This window comes from Macaca thibetana, chromosome 4, assembly GCF_024542745.1.
Source record: "Macaca thibetana thibetana isolate TM-01 chromosome 4, ASM2454274v1, whole genome shotgun sequence".
Lineage (NCBI taxonomy): Eukaryota > Metazoa > Chordata > Mammalia > Primates > Cercopithecidae > Macaca > Macaca thibetana.
Window position 1 is genome coordinate 113,104,350 of NC_065581.1, and position 10,466 is coordinate 113,114,815.

A 10,466-nucleotide genomic window follows, 5' to 3' on the forward strand; every position below is an offset into this window, starting at 1 on the left:
GCCCAGGCTGGAGTGCAGGTGCCATCTCGGCTCACTGCAGCCTCAACCCCCCAGGCTCAAGTGATCCTCCTGCCTCAGCCTCCCAAGTAGCTGGGACTACAGATGTGTGCCACCATCCCTGGATAACTTTTTTGTATTTTTGGTAGAGACAGGGTTTCACAGTGTTGCCAGACTATTCTCAAACTACTGGGCTGAAGCAATCCACCCATCTCATCCTCCCAGAGTGTTGGGATTACAGACGTGAGTCACTGCGCCTGGCCAAAGTCTGTATTTCTTTGCCTGCAAATACGTTTAATCATCTTTCCATATATGTGTTTGCAAATTTTATTTGGTGGGTTGTCTACTCATTTTGTGGGGAAGGTCTTGGTGATGTTTCTTACTTTATGAAATCATACAAAAAGGTTATTAAGTTTGTATAGTGTTTATTTTTGCACTTTTCAGCCTATTGGTGCCTTATTTTTGGTTATTGATTTTATTTTTATTTTTTACTTAGAGCAATTTAACATTGTATCTATTAAAATCTGTTCATCTTTTGATTTCAAGTGTTTCTTAGTATAGAATGTCATTTTTCTACCTAGATGTTTACTACCTATTTAATTTATTTTATTCTTTTTTATATTTTAAAATATATTAAAACCTTAAATCTTCTGGAACTTATTTTGGTATAGGTTTGTACTGAATAGCAATAGGATTTTTATTCCAGATGACGTATATATTATTCCCAAAGAAAACTCCATTTTTCTTTATCTTTCCCTTGGATTTTGTAATGGCTTTTTCTCATGTATTTAATTTTATTGTATAATAAGGCTTATCTTTGGATAAGCCTTGTATACCCATTATCACACTGTTCTTTATTATGTATTAGAAAGTATTATAGTATTATGTGATAAATATATAGAATGTAAATTACTACAGTTTTACAATATACTGTTAAATGTTAGAGTAATTCTCCTAATTCTACAGTCTTCTTTCTGAATAAAAGATTAAGTTCTACAAACCTTCCATGAGGATTTGAGTTGGAATAGCAGTAAAGGTATACATTAATTAGGTAACAATGGACACTTCTCCACCCAGGGACATGAATGTCTCTATTTATTCAATTCTCCTCCTATCTGTATTTGTTAACCAAACCTTATCTTGACTTCAGCTTACATTTCTCTTATGAAGGTTACACATGGGTCTCTCATATCATCATGGCTGGGTCCCACTAGATCCACCCCAATCTACTTAGATCAGCTTCACTTTTGTCTGCTTTGTACATTGTCTCTAAATCATCTTTTAGAGTTCTGCAATTTAACGTGATATGAAAAATCACTGGACTAACCAATGTGTTAAAATCCCTTACACTCCGAAAAGCTTGATTCTATTATCTCCAAAATGCATGGTGCTTTCTTGTCTCTGCCTTTGCTAATACTGTTCTTCCTCCTACCTGAAATGGATACCCACTCCAAATCTACATATCCCAGCTATTTGGGAGGCTGAGGCAGGAGGATCGCCTGATCCTGCAGAGGAAGAGGCTGCAGTGAGCCCTGATTGTGTCGCTGCACTCCAGCCTGGGCAACATAGTGAGACTGTTGAAAGAAAGAAAAGGAAGGAAAGAAGGAAGGAAGGAAGGAGGGAAGGAAGGAAGAAAGGAAAGGGAAAAGGAAACAACAGGAACAGCCAGGGCAACACAGCAAGACTCTATGAAAATTTAATTTAATTTAAAATAATAATAAATAAAAATAAACACCTTCACCAATGTCTCTCCTAAATCTTTTGGAGATCTCATGTATTACTGATGGACACACTCGTGGTTAGCATGAACAACTTAAGATTTATGGAAACATCCAGATTTATCCTGTGAAAATACCGTTAACTTCTTACATTCCAGTGAGTGAAAACGCATGGATTTGAAGATTTGTCCACAGAGCGATGAATGGTTGTACTCTCAGTTTCTATCCGTGTGAAAATCTACTCGTCCTCACAGTCACAAGTTCTTTACATACTAGAAAATGTGTGAGAGATGGAGGTAAGGGGTGGCAGCTGTGGAGGCCAAAATAGGTTTTGTTTTGTTTTTTTTTTTGGTTTGTTTACCAACTGGATTTTGCTCTGGTTAAGACAACAATGTACAAACCAAGAGAGATTTGTGTTTTCGAGTGTAGCAAGATATTCTAAATAAATGTTCCTTGAAGAGGGGGCCTTTACATCCTAGAACTTTGGCAAAAATCCAAAAAAATAAAGGAGTGGACAGAAGCAGCATGGAACTGGGCTGTGGGATGCAGTCAGCAGTTGAGCTCACATCAAACAGCTTTTGAACGTATTTCTTCAGCTCTTCTTTGTATTAATGTAATATATCCAGAAAAGCAACCTTTTGTGAGGGTCTGCTATATATCAGGGATTGTCTGAAGTGCCCCCCTAACCAAGACTCAGTGTGTAACCTCAATTTGACAACTGTTGGAATCAAAGTCTATAATCCCACAGTCTGTAATCCCCTCCCTCATCCCTCTTGCCCCATTCATCTGGGCATCCATCTGAACTTCACAAGGAAAAGAACTTGGTACCTTTGGCTCCTTCTCAACCACATAAGAGCACCAAAGCAGAACAATGTAGGGATAGAAAGTATCTTAGAAACTATTTGTTTGCGAGGGCTACCAAATACTGTATGCCAAACTGGGTGGCTTAAAATAACACAAACATATTGTCTCAGAGCTCTGCAGATCAGAAGACTGAAGTCAAGGTTTTGCCCATGTTCCCTCTGAAACCTGTAGGGAAAAACCTTTCCTTGCCTCTTCTAGTTTCTGGTGTTTTCTAGCAATCCTTGATGTTTTTTGGCTTGTAGCTGTATCACTCCACTCTGCACCTGTCACCATGTGGCCGTCTTCTCTCTTGTTTCCCTGTCTCTGTGTCTCTTCCCTTCTCCTTTTTTTTTTTGTTGTTGTTTTTTTTTTTTTTTTTTTTTTGAGGTGGAGTCTCACTCTGTCACCCAGGCTGGAGTGCAGTGGTGTGATCACGGCTCACTGCAACCTCCGCCTCCAGGATTCAAGCGATTCTCCTGCCTCAGACTCCCGAGTAGCTGGGATTACAAGTGTGCGCCACCATGCTCAGCTAATTTTTGTGTTTTTAGAAGAGACAGGGTTTTGCTATGTTGGCCAGGGTGGTCTTGAACTCCTGAGCTCAAGTGATCTACCCACCTCGGGCTCCCAAAGTGCTGGGATTACAGGCGTGAGCCACTGTGCCAGGGCCAGAACTTTAATATATCTCTTGTGGGGAGGGGACACAATCCAACCTGTAATAGAGACTAATAGTTTCTAAGATACTTTCTATCCCTTGTTCTGCTCATTCGTTTTGGTTTTAAGGAAAGTTAGGATCTCAGAGGTTGAGTTGGAGAGTCGATCTGTATGAAATGGTACATTATTACTCTTGGCAGTCTTGATTTCAGGAGACTAGAAACCCATCTTTCTCTAGAGTAGGCTAAAAGGAGTTCTTGGATCACAGAACATAAAGAAGAATGAACCAATCCGACTATGAGAGGTCCTCCTTCCAGCTTGACTGCCGAAGCTACTAGAACAAGGGTCAGGATGCTTCCCATCCTCTTCTTTGGGCTTCATCCTCTGTTGAAAGGATTTCTTTCAATGGTACGTAACATCGTCAGTTCCCAAGTTTTATCCTGGGAGTTCCTAGTTCTAGAAAAGGATTGCCTTCAAGGCTGGATCCCAAAGGCAGACGCCCTGGGGGAGAGAGCTGGCGGCCCCTGGGGATACGTGAGCTTGATCTTGGACCAGTGAACTTCCACCAGAGGAATGGAGCACCATAAAAACAGGCCAGTTTCTGACCAGGCGCAGTGGCTCACGCTTGTAATCCCAAGACTTTGGGAGGCTGAGGTGGGAGGATCACTTGAGGTCAGGAGTTTGAGACCAGCCTGGACAACATGTTGTGGAACCCTGTCTCTACTAAAAATACAAAAATTAGCCAGGCATGGTGATGCACACCTGTAATCCCAGCTACTCGGGAGGCTGAAGCAGGAGAATCACTTGAATCCAGGAGGCAGAGGCTGCGGTGAGCCAAGATGGCGCCACTGCACTCCAGCCTGGGCGACAGAGTGAGGCTGTGTCCTGAATATAAACAAATTTAAAAAAAGGGCAGTTTTTGCAGGAGCCTCACAGGGGAAGACAAGGGGAACAGGAGGCTGAGGAGACAATATGAGAGATGTCCACTATAAAAAGATAATTCAAGAGCGAAAATCCAATTTTTATGTAAATTATCCAGATGGGCTCCAATGCTTATTCATACTCACCAAAGAAATTGCTCTGTCCTGTATTTTATGTCATTTAGCAGATCAGGTTTATGTCTGTGCCCCAGAGAAAGGACCTATGACATTTACTACATTTGAATTCAAATAGTAATTTTAGATTAATTTGAAAATTGATTAGGTCAGATGTTTCTGCAGACATGTTTTTGCCCTTTTATGGTATAGGGGGGTCAAATATCCGTTTATGAGTCCAGGATTTCTTTGTAAAAACAGACTTTCAAGTCAATTATTAACATCCACTGGAGTTAAAACATGACCATTTTTAAAGTGCATATTTTCTCAAAAATATCCTTCTTGCATATTTTACCGAAAATATCCTTCTTTTAATTTCTTTTAAAGCATTTGTTTAACTATGAGAAACAGTTAACTATGCAAACCCTAGGACTGTCGTAAGTGAATTAAATGTACCTATTTCTGGATTATCACTATCGATTGTCAGGCTTAATCAGTTAGAAAGTAAAAGTAATTTTTACCTCTTTCTGCTAAACTAGAGAACAGAGTGAGTATGGGAAGATGACCTTTTTCCTAGCAAAATGGCAAATTCTCAAGGTCGTAAGTGACAGATTGCTCTCCTGAGTCCCCAGCTTGGCTCCCAGCTGCCAAAAGGTCATCTTCATCTGGATATGTGCAGACACCACACGCTCAGCTCATGCAGAACAACTTCACCCCGAGCCTCCTCCAGCACTCGCTCCATCAATGCCATCATCATCATCCACACTGGGCAAACCTAGGACCCAGACTCCTCTTTCTTTTCCCCCCTTTCCCTGCCTTCCATGTGTCCTCCAAGTATGACTCAGGACACTACCTACGTCAGTGGTTCCCAAACTTGGCTGAGTATCCGAATCCCCTAAAGGAGGACTTCTTTTTTTTTTTTTTGGAGATGGCTGGAGTGCAGTGCTGTGACCTTGGCTCACTGCAACCTCCGCCTTCTGGGTTCAAGCAATTCTCCTGCCTCAGCCTCCCGAGCAGCTGGGATTACATGCACCTGCCACCACGCCTGGCTAATTTTTGTATTTTTTGTAGAGATGGGGTTTCACCACATTGGCCAAGCTGGTCTCGAACTCCTGACCTCAGGTTATCCACACGCTCAGCCTCCCAAAATGCTGGGATTACAGGTGTGAGCCACTGCACTCAGCCCTGCTAAAGGACTTCTAAATGAATTCAGATTTGGAGTCCCCTTCCTAGAGACTGAGTCAGTACATCTGAAAGTGGCCTGAGCGTCTGCATTTTGAAGTCCTCCCCAGCCTCCTAAGGTGATTTAATAATGACCAGGATTTAGGACCAGCTGTCCTAAGCATCTCCATCCCCACTACTGCTGCCCTAGTTCAGCCCCCAGCACCTGCAGCCCCGCTTCTGTACTCAAGCTCTGCATTCTCTCAGCCATCCTCTACCGCGTTCAACAATACCACAGCACACACTTTGTTAACCAGTGGAAGTATAAAGATGAATAAACCATACTCCTCCCCTCAAGACAACTCTTTCATGAGGGAGATAACCGAGGAAATAGGAATTCATGAGACCACTGCTCTAACTAGAAGAATAAGAAGTACCAGAAGGTCACAAAAGAGGAACTGATTAACTCAACCGGAGAAAGTCTCCTAAAGCTTCACAGAGGAAGGAATGCTGAAGTGGGGATGAAGAGTTGATCAGAAAAAAAGTAAGGATGGGAGGGAGGGAGAGGACATTTCAGATAGTGCTAAGCATGGGGATAATAGGACTACATTGGCTTTTTTTGTTTGTTGACTTGTGGAAGCGCAGTTTCTGTTCTTATAGGCAAATGTTGGGTTCCTTCTTTCTTTCTTTCTTTTTTTAATTTTTGTGGATACATAATAGTTGTATATTTTTATGGGGTACATTAGATTTTTTTTTGAGACAGGGTCTTGCTCCATCACCCAGGCTGGAGTGCAGTGGTGCAATCTCAGCTCACTGCAGTCTCCGCCTCCTGGGTTCAAGTGATTCTCCTGCCTCAACCTCCCAAGTACGTGGGACTACCGGGTGGGTGCAACCATGCCCAGCTAATTTTTGTATTTTTAATAGAGACGGGGTTTCACCATGTTGGCCAGGCTGGCCTCAAACTCCTGACCTCAAGTGCTCCACCCGCCTTGGCCTCCCGAAGTGCTGGGATTGCAGGAATGAGCCACCGCGTGGGGCCCATTCTGTGCTTTACAACTCCCAGCTGTGGAAGTCAGCAAGGCAAGCCACTTAACCTTTCTGAATCTGTTTTATCATCTTATAAACCAGGTTTAATAATAATTACCAAGTAGGCTTGAGGATTTAAAGAGAAAAATGCTTATTAAAACATTCCCAGTCTAATGTTCTCTTTCTTGACATGGGTGGCTACACAGGCATCTGCTTTGTGAGAATTCATTGAATTGTATGTTTTTTTGGTGCACTTTTCTGTATGTGTGTTGATGTCAATTAAAAAGTTAGAAACAATTGTCTAGCTTACTGGCATCTTAATAAATGTTCTAAATATTGGTTCTCTTTCCTCCTTGTCTTTTCCTGTTGGAAGCAGATGACCAGAGCTGGGTTGGATGGCTAATGCAGGAATGACATGCCAACATTTGCAAGAGGTGGAATGTGCTGTTACACTGACGTACAAAGAGCAGTAAGATGAAATTTAATAGGAACCAACATGTAGGAGGTTCAAAAAGAAACAGCACAAGTAATGAGTGGAAGATGTGATTTAAGAGGAATTATGAAAAAGCTCAGAGATTTTTAACTGACGCAAACGTAATCTGAGTCAACAGCCCAGCTTTGCCACTAAACTCTATGACCCTCTGCAAAACAAGCAAGCAGATAAACCCAAACTGTAACCAAACCAAAACAGAAATCTCAATACAAGGTTAGGTTTCTGTAGCAGTGTAATGCTCAAATCCTAGAAATAAATATACCCATTGATTCCTTCATCCATCGGATCGTATCTACATTGTAGGCTTTCAGTCTAGGTTAAGCCTAGACCATTGACCATGTCCAAAGTTCAGTGACTAGGATCATGAGAGGTCTTAAAACCATGGCCGGGCACAGTGGCTCATGCCTGTAATCCCAGCACTTTGGGAGGCCAAGGCAGGCAGATCACTTGAGGCTAGGAGTTCAAGATCAGCCTGGCCAGCATAGCAAAACCCTGCCTCTACTAGAAATACAGAAATTAGCTGGGTGTGTTGGCGCCCACCTGTAATCCCAGCTACCCCAGTGGCAGAGGCACGAGAATCACTTGAGCCTGGGAGGCGGAGGTTGCAGTGAGCTGAGATTGTGCCACTGTACTCCAGCCTGGGCAAAGAGCGAGACTCTGTCTCAAACAAAACAATAAAACAAAACAAAACACCTCATATCATATAAAGATCTGGAGAATTTTTAGCTTTAAGAAAATATTTGGGCCGGGTGTGGTGGCTCACGCCTGTAATCCCAGCTCTTTAGGAGGCTGAGGCAGGCGGATCACGAGGTCAGGAGATCGAGACCATCCTGGCTAACACGGTGAAACTCCGTTTCTACTAAAAATACAAAAAATTAGCCGGGCGTGGTGGCGGGCGCCTGTAGTCCCAGCTACTCAGGAGGCTGAGGCAGGAGAACAGCCTGAACCCAGAAGGGGGAGCTTGCAGTGAGCCGAGATTGCGCCACTGCACTCCAGCCTGGGTGACAGAGTGAGACTCCATCTCAAAAAAATAAATAATTAAAAAATAAAAAAAAATAAAATAAAATAAAAAGAAAATATTTGGAGGCTGACTGGGAAGGCTTCAAGCATTTGAAAAGATTTTGTCAAGAGTGATTGGATTTATTCTATGTAGTTCAATGAGGGAAAATTCAGTTCAATAAGGTGAAAGTCTGGAAAAGAGTATTTTGGGCCCTTTTAAGGAATGAGGTAGCATTCTCTTTCCCTCTCCCAACATGGCGCCTCAGCAAAAAAGAACAAGAATGGGAAGACTATCTCCCGAACAGACTTTCTGGCTGAGGATGGGAGTACTGGTGGAGGAAGCACCTATGTTTCCAAACCAGTCAGCCAGGCTGATGAAACGGATGATCTGGAAGGAGAATTTCAACAACTCGGCACAGTAATGACGATGATGGGTATAGGGCGCCTCCAACTGACTGTTCCATCCTTCCCACTGCTCCACGGGCTGCTCGGGAACCCAATATCGACCGGAGCCGTCTTCCTAAATTGCCACCCAACACTGCTTTCCTGGGGAACCTCCCCTATGATGTTATAGAAGAGTCAGTTAGGGAATTCTTTAGAGGATTAAACATCAGTGCAGTGCATTTACCACGTGAACCCAGCAATCCAGAGAGGTTGAAAGGTTTGGGTTATGCTGCATTTGAGGACCTGGATTCCCTGCTCAGTGCCCTGAGTCTCAGTGAAGGGTATCTAGGTAACAGGAGAATTCGAGTGGACGTTGCTGATCAAGCACAGGATAAAGACAGGGATGATCGTTCTTTTGGCAGTGATGGAAATGGGGATTCTGACAAAACAGATACAGACTGGAGGGCTCGTTCTGCCACAGACAGCTTTGATGACTACTCGTCCAGAAGAAGTGATGATAGCTTTGGAGACAAGTGTCGAGATGGTTACGATTCAGACCGGTATGGCGATGGGGATCGGGATGGGGATCGGGATGGGGATCGGGATGGGGATCTGGATGGCCCACGCCGGGATATGGATTGATACGGTGGCCTGGGTCGCTGTGATGACCGAGGCAGCAGAGACTCTGATGGAGGCTGTGATTCCCGGACAGGCAGTGGCGGAAGAGCATTCGGCCCTGGGTACCGCAGGGATGATGACTACAGAGGACGCGGGGACCGCTATGAAGACCGATACGACAGACAGGATGATGAGGCGTGGAGCTCCAGAGATGAGATGATTACTCTCGGGATGAGTATAGGCGTGATGATAGAGGTCCCCCCGCCAAAGACCCAAACTGAATCTAACGCCTCCAAGTACTCCTAAGAAAGATGATTCCTCTGCTGGTACCTCCCAGTGCAGTCCAGCTGCTTCTATCTTTAGAGGGGCAAAGCCCGTTGACACAGCTGCTAGAGAAAGAGAAATAGAAGAACCGCTACAGAAGGAACGAGAGAAGTTGCAGCGTCAGCTGGATAAGCCAAACAAAACCAGAACGACGGCCTCGGGAGAGACACCCAAGCTGGCGAAGTGAAGAAACTCAGGAACGGGAACGGTCGAGGACAGGAAGTGAGTCATCGCAGACCGGGACCTCCGCCACATATGGCAGAAATGCACGAAGGAGAGAGAGTGAGAAGTCTCTAGAAAATGAAACACTCAATAAGGAGGAAGATTGTCACTCTCCAACTTCTAAACCTCCCAAACCTGATCAGCCCCTAAAGGTAATGCCAGCCCCTCCACCAAAGGAGAATGCTTGGGTGAAGCGAAGTTCTAACCCTCCTGCTCCATCTCAGAGCTCAGACACAGAGCAGCAATCCCCTGCAAGTGGTGGGGGAAAAGTAGCTCCAGCTCAACCGTCTGAGGAAGGACCAGCAAGGAAAGATGAAAATAAAGTAGATGGGATGAATGTCCCAAAAGGTCAAACTGGGAACTCTAGCTGTGGTCCAGGAGATGGAGGGAACAAAAACCGCTGGAAAGAGTCAGATAGGAAAGATGGCAAAAAGGATCAAGACTCCAGATCTGCACCTGAGCCAAAGAAACCTGAGGAAAACCCAGCTTCCAAGTTCTGTTCTGCAAGCAAGTATGCTGCTGTCTCTGTTGATGGTGAAGATGAAAACGAGGGAGAAGATTACACGGAATAGACCTCTACATCCTGTGCTTTCTCCTAGTTTTTCTCCACCCTGGAACATTCAAGAGCAAATCAAACCTCTATCCAGACAAGACAAAACAAAACTCACCATCTCCTTAAGACCTTTCTTACCTTTTTTTTAAAAACAAAAAATGAAATTCGTTTGCATGCTGCTGCAGCCTTTAAAGTATTGAAGTAACTGGAGAATTGCCAATATAGCCAGAAACAGACTACAGCTTTTTAGAGGAAGAGTTGTGGTGCGTTATGTCACCATGCAGTTGCCATGTGATTAGTGCCTAGGGGCTGCCATTTAGCAGAAATGGTAATGACAGTGATATAACATCTGCAATCTGGTTGGGCAGTAGGGGAGGAAGGTAGAAGGAAAAGGGTGAGATTTCTACCTTTTAGTTTTTATCCTATTGTGGCATATATGAATT

At 43.8% G+C, this 10,466-nt stretch overlaps 1 pseudogene; it reads left to right on the top strand.

Annotated features, from left to right (window-relative positions):
- Positions 1-2,005: 2,005 nt before the first annotated feature.
- Positions 2,006-10,042, top strand: LOC126953439 (eukaryotic translation initiation factor 4B-like; annotated as a pseudogene).
- The last annotated feature ends 424 nt before the right edge of the window (positions 10,043-10,466 follow it).